Source organism: Meriones unguiculatus, chromosome 3 (assembly GCF_030254825.1).
Source record: "Meriones unguiculatus strain TT.TT164.6M chromosome 3, Bangor_MerUng_6.1, whole genome shotgun sequence".
NCBI lineage: Eukaryota > Metazoa > Chordata > Mammalia > Rodentia > Muridae > Meriones > Meriones unguiculatus.
The window spans coordinates 148,965,318-148,980,361 of NC_083351.1; positions in this window are offsets into that span (position 1 = coordinate 148,965,318).

Genomic DNA, 15,044 nt, shown 5'->3' on the forward strand with positions numbered 1-15,044 from the left:
CTTTCCTTTCTTTTCTTTCCTTTTCTTTTCATTTTTCAAGACAGGGTTTCTCTGTGTAGCCATGGCTACTGTCGAATTCACTCTGTAGCCAGGCTGGCCTTGAACTCATAGAGAGCTGCCTGCCTCTGCCTCCCCAGTGCTGGGATGAAAGGCGTGCACCGCCGTGCCGGGCTTGGATTTCTTAACGCAGTTACTCCCCAGGAGTCATGGAGGTCAGCACTAAGTGCCCATGAAAACGTCGAAGTTCTCACTGTCTGGTGCCTTCGTGGTGCAGTGCCTGCCTGTAACGTATGCATGACCTCCTGCCCACTTCAGGTCTTATCTAGCCTATGTTAGCGTGTTGTCTATCGTATGCAGTACCCACTGCAATGCACGCCTATGTAAACGGCTGTTGGACTCTATTATTAGAGAATAATGATGCCGACATAGAAGTCTTTGAAGTCTAGTACAGATACTGCTTGCCCTGAGCAAGAGGAGCCATGCTCCAGCAGTGCTGAAGAGGCCGGGAGGGAGGTGTGGTCCATGAAGGGTGTGAACCTACTGTGGGGTGTGACTGTACATGACTCCTTTACCTGGATTCTCTGTGTGGCTCAGCAAACCCACTTTACTTTTGAAACATTTCTGAAATGTTTTTTTTTGTTTGTTTGTTTTTGTTTTTACTGTAAATGTTTTCCACCCATGGTTGGTGAGATCTGTGGGTATAAAAAACCGACAGATCCTGAGGACAGACAGTAGGCTGTAGTTTTCATGCCTCTGTGTATATTTTGTTAGTTTGCTTACAAATAATCCATGTTTTCATGATCTTTTTGTTTGTTTGTTTTGGAGCCAGGGTCTCACTATGCCAGACTTGACCCAGAACTCACTAAGGGTCTCTGCTTTCCAAGTACTGTGATTACAGCTACACCATCACATCTGACTAATGGCATTTGAAGGTTTTTTTTTCAATTCTATTTGTTGTTACTTTGTAGAAATGTCATTAGCCTTGTATCCTGACACCTTGTGCCCCCAATGGGCATATCCTTTAAAAATCTTTGTTCTGCATATAGATTAAAAACTGTCATATGTCTTTCTGGATCTGGTTTATTTCATAGAACGTAATGATTTTTCCAGTTGCACCCATTTCCTCTCAAATGTCATGTGCTCATTGTTTTTGTGGCTGCATAAAATTCCATTGTTTCTATGTGCCACATTTTATTTACCCATCTGTTGATGGATATGTAGGTTGGTCTAATTCCTGGCTGTTGTAAATAGTTCTGTGACACCTTTCTTTCTTTCTTTCTTTCTTTCTTTCTTTCTTTCTTTCTTTCTTTCTTTCTTTCTTTCTTTCTTTCTTTCTTTCTCTCTCTCTTTCTCTCTCTCTCTCTCTCTCTCTCTCTCTCTCTCTCTCTCTCTCTCTCTGATACAAAGTTTCTCTGTGTAGCCCTGGCTGTCCTGGAACTTGCTTTGTTGACCAGACTGGCCTCAAACTCAGAGATCCACCTGCCTCTCCCTCCCTGAGTGCTAGGACTAAAGGCATATGTCTCTCCCCCAAGCTGTTTTGGGTTTTTTGTTTGTTTGTTTGTTTTGTTTCGTTTTTAAGCAGTGACAATAATGTTATCTGTAAGTAGAGACGATTTTACTTTTTCCTGCCTAATGTGGATGCCGTTTATTCTTCTGCTTACAGTATTGCATTGGTAGAGAACTCCAGCACAAAGCTAAACGGAAAACCACATTCTTGCCTGCTTTAGGCGAGGGGACATTAAGGGAAAATTCTCAGACTCGCTATTTGGTGCTTTGCTCACAGTAGGATTCTCACAGACACCCTTTGATGGGTTAAAGGGAGTTTCTTTCTATTCCAATTAGGTGAGAATTTTCATCTGGAATGAATTAAAATGTACGAAGAACTTTTGTTTGCACATACTGGGATAATATGCTTTTCTTTTCCTTTCTTAAAGACTTAATTTCTTTTTTGTCTGTTTGTTTTGTTCTTCAAGACAAGGTTTCTCTGAAGCCCTGGCTGTCCTGGAGCTCACTCTGTAGAACAGGCTGGCTAGATCTGCCTGCCTCTGCCTCCAGAGTGCTGGGATTATAGGCGTGTGCCACCACCGCCCAGCTAAAATTTAATTAATTAAATTTATTTTTTATGTGGATGTGTATAAGCCTGAGTAAGAGGGTGTCAGTTGCCCTAGAGACAGAGTTTTAGGTGGTTGTGAGCCACTGTGTGGGCACTGGGGACTGTATCCAGTGTGTGCTCTTAACTGCTGAGCCATCTCCAGCCCCACCCCTTGAATTTATTTGTTTGTTTGTTTATTTTTTCATTTTTGAGACAAAATCTCACTACGTATCTATTCCTGACTTGGAACTCACTTTGTAGACCAGGCTGGCCTTGAACTCACAGAGATCCACCTGCCTACGCTTCCCAAGCGCTAGAATTAAAGGCATTCGCCACTATGCCCAGCCCTGTCCCTTGTATACAATTACTTTTTATTTCTTTATTTTGTGTCTGCCTGCCTGTCGTCTGTCTCTGTGCGTCTTGGGGCTTGAACTCAGGCCATCTGGCTTGGCAGCAGATGTATTTATCCACTGACCAGCCCTGACCATTCTTGTATTGTCTCATTATGTATCCCATCCTGGTCTCAAACTCACAGTAATCCTCCTGTTTCAGCCTGCTGGGACTGCAGGCATGTAGCACCACACTTGGCTTAAACGTTTGACTTAATTCTCCATTGAACCTACTTGGGCTTGGAAGGGTTATACACTGTTAAGGCAAATATATATATATATATATATATATATATATATATATATACACACACATACAGATTAGGTAACTTATATTTTCCTAAAAGTTATCTTTGTCTTAAGTTATTAGATTAGTGAGCACCAAATTCCTGATAACACTTATTCTTTTCTTCTTTAATATTGTATGGTTTTCAGCATTGTCCTCTTGCTCACTTAGGGTATTGATTTTTTTTCTCTAGCTTAGGCTAGCCTTAAATGTATGGCAATGCTCCTGCCTCAGCCCCTCATGTATTGCAATTACAGGTGCAATCCGCCATCCCTGTCTTGATGTTTCAGTTTTTAGTTGATGATTGTGAGTTAAGTTTGATCAACTGTGTTGATAATTTCAGCTTTTGCTTCCACTGTTTCTCTCTTCCCGGTTTTTTGTCCTATTTCTGTTTGAGTGATTTCTATTCTTTATCATTTCATCTACTATTTTCAGCTTGAGTGTGTTCTGATTTGTCCTCCAGCTTTTAAGGGTAGAGCTTTATTTATTTTGAAATTATAATTCGTTCTAATATAGGGATTTTGTTGTACAAATTTCTTTCTAAAGCATTGTTTTAGCAACATCTTACAAATCTTGATTAAATACCATACAACAAACAATTCAAAGCATTAATTATCACAGTATAAAGACAGACAACAGCCTTTCAATAGGTTAAGGGAAAATGTAATAAAAATCTTAGAATTGGGTGTTGAAGGCAGAGAAGAAACCAAGCGAATAACTAAGCCAGGACTCACTGGTTGTCCTTCCCCCTGTGAAGTGCATGTGTGACTACGTAATAGTGAGAGCACACAGGTGGATGTCTCTTGGCAAGGCAGGGACAGCACCCGTCACTGCTGGAAACCAAAAGTAGTCATTTCAAAGAGAATGGTGCTGGTTCAACACGGAGCCCAAAGAAGCATGGCCTCTGTGAAATTCTAGGGTGTCGATCAGAACTTAGGCAGTATGGGGTTCAAACCTAGGAAGTAAGAAAGCAATCTGGTAATAGGTGTTGCTATGGGTACAGGGTCCTTTATCAGAGAGAGCTTATCTTGGCTTCTCCAGTGTCCTAGTCTGTATCCTCAAGAGCTGTACCACTATGAAACTTTTCACCCCGAGTAACAAAGCTCCTACCCCACCACACACACACACACACACACACACACACACACACACAATGGTGTGTGAGAAACAGCTCTAGAACTCATAGAAAGTGGCTCACGGGTTAGCACAATCGCCATGGGTTTGTCTCAGAGGGGCAGAACCCTGAAGACTACGTGTCCCGAGTGCATCCTGCTGTTATGGAGTGTAGCTCTGCTCGTTCCCTTGCCAACACCACACCCCTCCTAATCTATGAGTTGTATGAAAACACTAAGGAGACTTCCAGCCCCTCCCTGGGCAGTATCACCGGCACTCACAGCAACAATGCTTTATCTCTTTCAGGCGTTGCTGCAAGAGCACAATAATAGTGATTATTAGTTTATTATTAGTATTAATTAGTATTATTAGTATTAATCAATAGTGATTTCACCACTACTCTTGAAAAACAAAACAAAACAAAACAACCCAGATATGTAGATTGTTAACAATGACCACCGCCTTTAGAAAGAATTTGGAAAAATAGATGGCTTAGCAAGGTTAGGTAAAGATGTTCTTTTTGTTTTTTAATATAACTTATTATTTTTATCTTATGTGAACTGGTGTTTTGCCTGCATGTATGTCTGTGTGTGTCAGTTCTTGCAGTTACAGACCCACATTCACGGGTCCACTATAGAAAGTTGTGAGCTGCTTTGTGGGTGCTGGGAATTGAACCCAGGTCCTCTGGAAGAGCAGTCAGTACTCTTACCCACTGAGCCACCTCTCCAGCTCCGGTAAAGATGTTCTTGCTAGTGGCTCTGATGCAGAGAATCTTAGGAAAAAGACTGTTTAGCAAGGTTTGGTAAAGATGCTTTTGCTAGTGGCTCTGATGTAGAAAATCCTAGAGAACAATTTGAGGTTGAGAAAAGTACACACTTAATAGTGAAGCCAGGGACCTTCTGAGGTTGGTGAACAGAAACAATAGCCCAAGGTAGCACTGGCTGACGCGACGCTCTCAAGCTGGGCCTGAAACCAAGACAATAATTAATTTCCTCACACTTGTTTTGGCCCTCAGCTTCCTGATATGGTTTAATAAAAATTATTGATGAGTAGATGCACACCTTAAAGATTTAAAGTAGAGATGACTGATTATTTTTTTTCCATAAAAGCTTAGATTTGTGAATCGTTCAAGATTTTTATAAGATTACTTTTTAAGATAATTGATTCTTTCCTTGTAACTGTGAAGTGCCGCTTGTCTGGGGAGAAAAGCTGGCTGAGAAATTACCTTGCTTGCTCTCACTCTGTCAACATACAAATAAGTTATTTAGTTACAAATGCATATGGGTTCTTGGGAATAACTTGTTTTTCCTATTTGCTTTTCACCCATGGTATGCAAAACATTTGATAATGTGAGGGCATTATTGGGGGAATATGTTTTTCTTCTGTATACTCCTTATAATTTTTCACTTGAAGAAAAATAGGATGTCACCACATTGTGATTTTTGTACTGCCTGAAAGATTCTTCTGGGATACATAAGCTGTGGGAAAAAGAACAAAAACATGGTTTGAAGCTCGCTCTTCAGAGTTGGTTCCATCCATCAACTGTATGCACGTGGCTGGGGAGGTTGGAGTCTGTTTCCATCCACACAATATGCGAATGTGTGTGAAGATGTAAATATCTACCTGTGTGTGTGTGTATGTAAGTATGCATGCATGTATGTGTGTATGAGTATGTGTAAAGTTAGAGAAGCTTGGAGAAGAAGCATGTTGAAATCTACCTGCTGGAGTCTGTCTTACTTCATCAAGTGTAAGTATAAGTGTGTGTGTGTGTGTGCGCGTATATGGTCTTTTTCTCTCCTTTTTTTCCTTTTCTTTCAGATGCTTTGCCACTATCAGTGGAAACCCCCCTCTAGAGCTATGACCCCTCGCCCCCGCTTGTGTAATAGGTGTCAGCCCATGCCAGGAAGCTACCAGCACTGGCCTGCCACAGACAGTTTAGTTCTGGCCCCTCAGTTTGCCACGGTCAGTAGAAGCCACAGTCAGTAACTATCAGTTCCGGCCTGAAGAATTGCCCTCGGAAAAAGTCTGTTGGGTCACTAGCCAGCAGCAGAGCTACACCCTGACTCAGTTTCCCCAGTTGAATATCGAAGCTGGCCTTATATTTTCTAAATATCGTTTTCATGGCTTTTCCCCCTAATAAAATGTTGCAAAGCAGGACTTTAAGATTCTCAAGCAGAAGCAATTGAATTCTGTTCAGTAAAATGCACATGTAATTTCTGGGCTCAAGCTCCCTAGTGTGTGTATTACAGGGCAAACTTTTGCCTTTCTCACTTTGTCCTTCCAGTATTCTTCTTCTTGTCTGAAAGTTAAAACACATTTTCAAGAGCCGTCTTTTGACTATAAAGTTGAAGCCCATACAGGTAACAATGGTAGCCTCAGGGACCTAGCAGGTTCCTTGAAGGCGTTCTTGCATAGGTCCACGCACCTACAGCTGCTATTCTTTGCATGAGGAAGATACGTGTTTAAGTGGCTCCATGCTTCCCATCTCTTGGCACAATACGCTCATAAGTGAGACAGCTTTTCTGCACCAAGTTAAACAATTGCATGCTGCGCCTGTCCTCCCTGTCCTCCACGTGCCTGCTTCACTGGCTTTCCCAGACCCTGGTCTCCTCCTGCATCGCTCATTGCTTTTGCCACCTCTTGGCTGATTTTCTTCTCCTCTCTTCCCACCCTCTACTGATGGCAGAGTGCAGTAGGGCTCAGCCTCCGCGTGTCCCCGTGCCCCGCCTCAGCTGCTGAGGTGTGCTGTGAACTCCCAAAGGCGCACCTTCACACTGGGTCACAGGCCTCTCTCCTGAACTGCACATCCGTGCGCCGGCTGTTTACCTGACATAGTACTTAAATGACACACAGCTGGCCTGTTAGTGTCAGAACCACCCTCCCCCCGCCCTCAGGTTTGATGTGCCTTCAGCCTCCATCTCCTCAGCTGATGAGAAAGCTCATACTGTAAGTGCCCATGCTCTGGTCTATCATGATTTCAATTCCACGGGAGCCACGTTCATCTCATTGTCTCTGCTGCCGCCTCCTTCTTTCTGTTTCTAGGGCACAGGGACACCCACGTTATGACCAACATCTCCCTTGCTTGGCACGTGCCTTCTCTACTTACGTTCTGGCCGTCCCTGCACTTCCTTCACATGTCTGCTCAATGTCACCTTTTCCAAGAGGCCAGCGCGGCTTCTCTATTTCGTATCGTCACCAACCCAGTCCCCTCACCTATTCCACTCCAGCCCCAAATACTTCCTGTCCCATCAGCCCTTTGCACTCGTCCCTCCACATATGGCTTTCTTATATACGGTACGGTTTATCAGCACACCTCTTTCTTCTGCCCTTCCCTACATCATCTAAAAATTTCGGTTAGCTAGCCCCTTTGGTCTACTCTTTACCCTCCTGGTCTCCTTGCTCTCCTCTCTCCCCTCCACCCTCTTTTCACTTGGCTGGGCTCAGGGTCATGTTCACTCTGGTCTCTCCCAGATGTCTCTGCCTCTGGCTACAATAAACCTTCCCCTTTTCTTACAATAAACTTTCTCTTCCGCCATAAAAAAATATTTGTTTATTTTTTTTAGAGTAGAAGGGTTCATTCCATTGTGTGCGTGTTTCAGAAGAATGCTTGTGAGAGTCAGTTCTTTTCTTCTATGTGGGGTCCCAAGATCGCAGTCAGATCGTCACACTGGACATCAGGTGATTCACCTGCTGAGCCATCCCACTGGTCCTAAGCATGTACGTTGCTGCTGTCTGTTTCCTCTGCTAGAGTGTAAGCTGCACAGTGGCAGGATTTGTGGCCACTATGTTTGCTATTACTCCCCTGCTGCCTAGCTCAATGCAAGGGCCAGAGGAAGCACTCAGTAAACATTCATCGGAGCGTTGAATGAATCACACACCCAGGGGGCAACGCACAAGACAGGAAAACTTCAGGGCCATGGAGTGAGATAGCAATAAGCCAAATCTTTGGCAATGATCAAAGCCAAACTCAATGTGGGCTCAGAACTTCTGCCCACAGCATGGATCTAGAATACCAACTGACCAAAGGCCCTGGTTTTTGCTTGTTTTGTTTTATGTTTGTTAAAAAAAGGACAAAATTCTGAAAGTAAATGTTTGGGATGCTATGAAGAAAGACCAGATCTGAAAACTGCTCCTCGCATTTCCTAAGTGCTTCTCTTGAATCCAGAAAAATAAAGAGTCTCCTGAAAGTGACTAGCGTACTCATGGTCAGAATACTTGTTTGAGTCAGGGTCTCCTGTAGCTAGGCCGACAGAGGATGATCTTGAACTCCTAATGGTCCTGCCTCCATCTCTCAATTGCTAAGAATATGGATGTGTGCCGTCATGCCCTGCTTACCATCAAAAGTAAAGGAAGAATTGCATGCTTTGTTTTAAAGAAAGCACGAAGTGGTTTCACTTGTCTTTAAAGTTTTGCTATGTAGCAAATCTCACTGTATGGTCCTGGCTGGCCTAGAACTTGCTTTGTAGGATCAATCGGCTTGGGACTGAGTGTTAAGACTGAAGGTTGTAGTTTCTGTTTTTGTTTCTTCTTCCAACGGGTAAAAAAATTCAAAGTGTTTTCCTCTTTTAAAATATAATGTTTTAATGTATTCTTTGAGAAGTTCATGCAGGTATGAATAATGATTGCATCAACTCCTACCGTCCCTTCAACTCTCCTCCTCCAGCTCCCCCAAGAAAACCCCCAACGTATTTTCTCCAGTGTTTCTTTTCTCTGATAGTTTTTAGGATCATATTCAACAAGGAAGACCCGCCCCCGGCCCATGTTATTATGAAAAACTTCAAACATACAGAAAGTTGAAAAGCTCACCAACCAGATTGTGAAATTGACAACAACCACCTTGATGCTCAACCTTCCTCGTGCTGCGACCATTTAACACAGTTGTTCATGTGTGGCAACCCCCCCCACCATAAAATTATTTTCGTTGCTGCTTTATAACTGTAATTTTGCTGCTATTATGAATCATAATGGAAATATTTTTGGAGACAGAGGCTAGCCAGTGGGGTCGAGACCCCCAGGTTGAGAAGCACTGACCTAGACTTTTCTTGGCCTCTTACCCAAGTCTGGGGTGACTGAGGAGAAGGAACACGGGAGGCAGTGCAGTTTCCCGTCCCCAGCACTTCTGGAATGAAGTGTGTGGGTGGTCTTGGGCGGCGGCTGTTTTCATCAGGCTTGTGAGTTTGTAGAGCTTGGAGTAAAGTTTTCAGAATCCTCTTGGCGCGATGAGATGTCCGATTCTCTCCGCTACTGGATCCAAATAAGCAAACACCGGCTAGCTTCAATTCCTCTTCTGACTCTGAGTCCACGGTAGGTTTTGTATTGTTTTGTTTTGTTTTGTTTTATTTTATTTTATTTTATTTTATTTTATTTTATTTTATTTTATTTTATTTTAATCACAGATCATTCACTTATATCCCAGCCGTAGCCCCTCCCTCTTTTCCTCCCAATCTCATCCTCCCTCCCTCATCTCCTCCCTGCCCTCTTCCAAGTCCACTGATAGGGGAGGTCCTCCTCCCCTTCCACCTGACCGTAGCCTATCAGGTATCTTTGGGACTGGCTGCAATGTCCTTATCTGTGGCCTAGCAAGGCTGCTCCTCTCTCGGGGTTGGGGGAGATCAATGAGCCAGTCACTGAGTTCATGTCAGAAATAATCCTTGTCCCCCATACTTGGGAACCCACTTGAATACTGAGCTACCATAGGCTACATCCGAGCAGGGATTTTAGGTTATATCCATGCATGGTCCTTTGTTGGAGAAACAGTCGCATAGAAGACCCCTGTGCCCTGATATATTTGGTCCTTGTGGAGCTCCTGTCCCCTCTAGGTCATACTAATTCCCCCTTCTTTCATATGATTCCCTGAACTCTGCTGAAGGTTTGGTTATTAGTCTCAGCATCTGCTTTGATACACGGCTATGCAGAGTCTTCCAGATGCCCTCTGCGGTAGGCTCCTGTCCTGTTACTTGTTTTCTCCTACTTCCAATGTCCATCCCACTTGTCTTTCTAGGTAAGTCCTGATCATCTTACCCCTGGTCCTCTTTCTTGTTTATCTTCTTTAGGTGTACAGATTTTAGTACATTTATCCTATCTTATAGGTCTAGTACCCACTCATAAGTGAGTATGTGCCTTGTGTGTCTTTCTGTTCCTGTGATACCTCACTCAGGAAGATCATCCGAGGTAGGTTTTGATGGGAGCGACTCGGCAAAGGAGCCGGTGTGTGCTTAGAGATGTGCTTCCACGTGGGGCACAGCTCACAGCGGTCAGCTTTTATAGTACGCCACAACCGAGGGCGTGCCACTTGCTCAAGATGCTCTAAGTCAGTGACCCTACAGTGGAAGCCCTTCGACCTTCCAGCTGCGCTGCGGGGTGGGGCCCAGGGGCCCTGTCAGAGCAGGCAGCTGTGGCCCTTCCTTTTTGCATCCAGGAGCCTCAGCAGCTTCACCGTAGTTTGCATCCTGCTGTGATCTGAGTAGGCAGAAAGTTCTCTGGGAAATCTAGAATTGCCTCATGTCCTCTTCAGTCGCCGTCATGTAGACTGTACTTTGACTGACAGAATTTTCCTCTCAGCATCTTGAAACTGTCTGGGGTTTTCCTTGGAAACTCTGCATTTTTTTTTTTTGAGTAACTACTGTAATTTTGTAGGAAAAGAAAAAAGATTAGTCCTGATAACTAGGATTCTAACTTTTTTTTTTTCAGTGTAGTTTTGTGTAGATTTCAGGAGGTAAAATCCAGCCAGTCTAGCTCCTTGTTGCTCTTTTGCTACAAACCAACCAGGGCAGTATTCCTGGGTTACAGTATGGTGCTTTCCATTCGAGAGATGATGAAATGGACTCCTTGTTCGTATTGTGCTCTTGAGGGGCTCATTTTGTTGGGAAAGGTCAGCAGCTGATCAGACAGCTAATGGCAACAGTGAATTCACTTCTTAAGTGCGGACTCTCATCACTTTCAAAAACACTATTTTTTTTATCCTTTGAAAATTTCATACATTTATACAATATGTTTTGATTCTATTCATCCACTACTGTTATGACACGAAAAAAAAAGAGAGAGAGAAGTTATTTTGGGCTTGATGGTGCATGCCTTTAATCCCAGTGTTTGGAATGCAGATATAGATGCATCTCTGGCTTACGTAGTGAGCTAGCCTGGGTTATATAGCGAGCACCAGGCAGGTAGAGCCACAGAGTGAGATCCTGTCTCAAAAGTGTTTCTCCAGGTATCTGTGAGTTGCCCCTGAAGTCAAGGGCAGTAAGTAAGCATTCTTAACCACTGATTCAGCCTCCTGTCGTTACATTTGATACCAACTTTAGGACATGACACAAAGTGATTCTGCTTTATTGTTATGTTACTCGTGGTACTGGGAATCAAACACAGGACCTAGGCGGGGAAGGCGTGATGACAGGAGCTGAGGTGTCGGGTCAGGAAGTCAAGAGGAGCCCGGAAGTGGGGCTAGTCAATGGAACCCAAAGCCCCTCCCCTTGTGATCTGCTTCCTCCAGTGAGGCTCCACCTGCCAAAACTGGATGGCACCAACCTCACCACCAGCTGGGATCAAGTGCTCAAATGCGTGGGCCTATGGGAGATGTTTCCCTTTCACAGTCAATGCACACTGTGTAAATATTAAGGAAAACAGTTAGTTGTGGTTATGCACAGGGGATGGGTGGCAGGGTCGGTAGTGTGAATCTCATGTCCCCTGGGAAAGCCCGATAGCAGGGAGGATGCAAACAATTTTGCTGGCTAGTTTAGCTCTGGGATTGGTAGACACTGAATGGATTATGGTGGCATTAAAACAGAGGCAAACAAGCAAACAAATTAGGAAAGATGGAGTCAGAACAGGAGCCCACCTCCAGATGCAGAGCTCTTTCTATGAAAGCCTCTACAGTCACCAAATCCTTCTCTTCTGCCACAGCCCCATTCCTGACCTCCCAAGCTCCAGCAGCAGCAGTTATCCACACTGTCAACAGCCCAGTGCCTTAGCTGGAGAGCTGATCCAGTCTGCAAAGCTGTCAGCACCCCTAGGAGGACTCTTTAGCTTACCCTCTTTGCCGGAGCTTCACGCTCTTGCCTTGATGTCTTAGTGTCACTATTGCTGTGACCAAACACCGTGACCAAAGCATGTTGGGGAGGAAAGGGTTTACTCACTCACTCTTCCACATCACTCTTCGTTGTCAAAGGAAGTCAGGTCAGGACCTCAAGCAGTGCAGGGACCTGGAGGCAGGAGCTGATGCAAAGTCCATGGAGGAGTGCAGCTTTCTACCCATAGCATACTCTGCTTGCTTTCAGGGGTGGCACTACCCATATGGGCTAGGCATTTCTGCATAAGTCACTAACTAAGGAAATGCCCTTCAGGCTTGCCTACAGCCTGGTATTTCCTTTGTTGGAAGAGATCTATCTATCTATCTATCTATCTATCTATCTATCTATCTAATGTATATGAGTTCTCTATCTCATGTACACCTGCATGCCAGAAGAGGTCACCAGATCACATTATAGATGGTTTTGAGCCACCATGTGGTTGCCGGGAATTGAACTCAGGACCTCTGGTAGAGCAGACAGTACTCTTAACCACTGAGTCATCTCTCCAGCCCTTATAGGCTGATTTTATAGAGGCATTTTCTTAATTGAGGCTCTCTCTTCCCTGATGATTTATGTCAAGTTGACATAAAACTAGCCAGCATGCTTGGTTATCCTGCCTTGACTTCTTAGCCTTGAGCCAAGCCATCATACTGAACCATACCCAACCAAACATAACTCTGTTTCTAGAATGATAGTTTGCATACGGTAGACTTAGTTACACTTCTTTTCTTATGTCCTATGTCTCTTTATTTTCTTAACATCTCCCAATAGAACATCAAAGGTCCTTCATGACAGACAGACAGACAGACAAACAGGATAGCTATTTTAACTCAATTGGTTCTCAATAGTTGAATTTTCCTGGTATGCAGAAAATGGGCTCAGTGATAATTTTTCTTCATCACTGTGAAGTGTTGGAAAATTCTGTTATGTTCTTGTGCCTGGAACAAGGACAATATATTTAGGGTATCAGGTGCTTAGACGTGAAACCGATAGGTGGGAGTGGATCCTCACAGGTCCTGGGATGCAAATTGGTGAAAGTTCCACAAGGGGTTGCTAGAGAGCAACAGAAACGCCAAAGTTGTTGGGGGGAGGGAAGGAAGGTCTCTTTTGGCCGCATCCTTGTTTCCTTTGTCTTGGTAGGAAGTAGATGTTTTCCTCATGTTGTGCTAATATTTACTTAATAGACCTGGCTGCATGACTGCACCAGTCCCTTAATGTCCTTTCTATTGTTTGATGGAAGTCCTTACGGTGCTTTCCCAGTCTTCAGCTCCTTGAAGGTCATTAAAGCGAGTTGTAGAGGCATGGAGGGAACGGGCCAGCTCCTGCGCCTCAACTTAGAGCACACCTCTTTACATCAAGCCTTTGTCAAAGGATGTGGCTATATGTAAGAAGACTTCAGAAAATGCCACTGACTTCAGGTTGACCAGAACCTCCAGGGCAGCTTTGGGAGGGAGACCAGGCTGTAAGGCAGCCTACATTCACTGCTTTGGTTGGGAATCTGGAAATAGAATTCTAGAAGACTGAGTAGGCTAAAGGGAATTACAATAGCACAATACATACATACATACATACATACATGCCCACACACATGTAGATGGATAAATATGCACACTCATATATTTATTTATCAATTCTTTCCCTAAAATTTTGTGAAGGAACTTTGTACTAAACAGAGATGCGTATCCCATGCAGCTGAGAGACTGGTCCTTTCCAAGTTTTGCAATCACTCAATTATCATTACCAAATTGTGATGACAATGAGCACTATTTTTGTATTTCTTTTCAATATCTGAAATTAATATTCCCTTGGGATTCAGAGGTATTCAGCTGCTAATACACCGCAAGGGGGAGCCCATTTGGGCATTTACTTTTGAAGTTGCAGCCCTAGCTCAACACACGGAAAGGAATGTGGACATTTTCTCTGATTTTTTTTCCACATTAGCCTGACCTGATATGTTGTTTTCTGTGTATCCCTGCACAGTTTCATTCTAGACGTCACCATCTTGTTTAATTGCCACATGAATAATCTATTGACTACATTAGGTCTCACTGCTGCAATGAAATCTGTGGTTGTTTTCCAAATGCCAGGGATGCAGAAACCATCTTTCTGTTTGTTCCCCAGCCTTAGAGAGCAGCTTATATCCTCAAGGTTACTTCTTTTAAGATGGCCAATGGCCTTCGAAGCCCAGTCATCAGGCCCAAGCTCCAGGGAGGTAATAAAGACAGGGAGAGAGTAACAGGACATATGCCTCCGGCTCTCTTAAAAGCTATCTTTAAGAAGTCTCCATTTTCTCATTTGCAAAGCATGCTGTGAAGTGTAGTTTTCTAGCTGAACGCATGGAGACCCTTTCCAACGTAGGTAGACACAAGAGAGATGGATATAGGGTAGGCAACCAGGAGCTTCTACAATGTGCAATAATACCACTTTCTGATACCCACAGGAAAACAGAGATTGGATGAGAATGTGCAGGAAGCCCAGGCCTGGGAGTTCTGCTTTGTATTGTCTGTTCACTGATGGCGAGGTAGAATCCCCCAGGCCTCTCTTCCCTTGACATTTTTAGGTTTCCATCCCATCTTCATGATCATGGTTTCTAATGCTGCTTTTCTTTCTTTCTTTCTTTCTTTCTTTCTTTCTTTCTTTCTTTCTTTCTTTCTTTCTTTCTTTCTTTCTTTCTTTCTTTCTTTCTTTCTTTCCAAACTATAGACTCACAGAGCTATTAACTGGCTTAGGGGACCTAGCAGGGTCTTTAAATTCAGGGAGTCCCCCAGTGAGCCCAGGGATCTGTTCTTCTAGTGCGCACACCAGCTCTCAAGCCCAGCCTGGGGTTTGCTCTCATTTCTTCTGCTGGCTTCTTACATCCTTCAAGTTCTGTTTTCAAGTCATTCCTGGATCCTCCCTCTACTCCATCTCCTTGGTCAAGATTAAGGGTGGTTTCCCCCTCATCCAGCGAGGCTCCATGGCCTCTGCAGGTCTAAGCTTTACACTTGCTCCTCTAATATATCCTCTACACATCAACTAGAGAAATGGTTATAAAAAAAAAAAAAAGAAAAGAAAAAAAAGACAGCCAGTTCTGTCACTTCACAGATTAAGGGTAATCA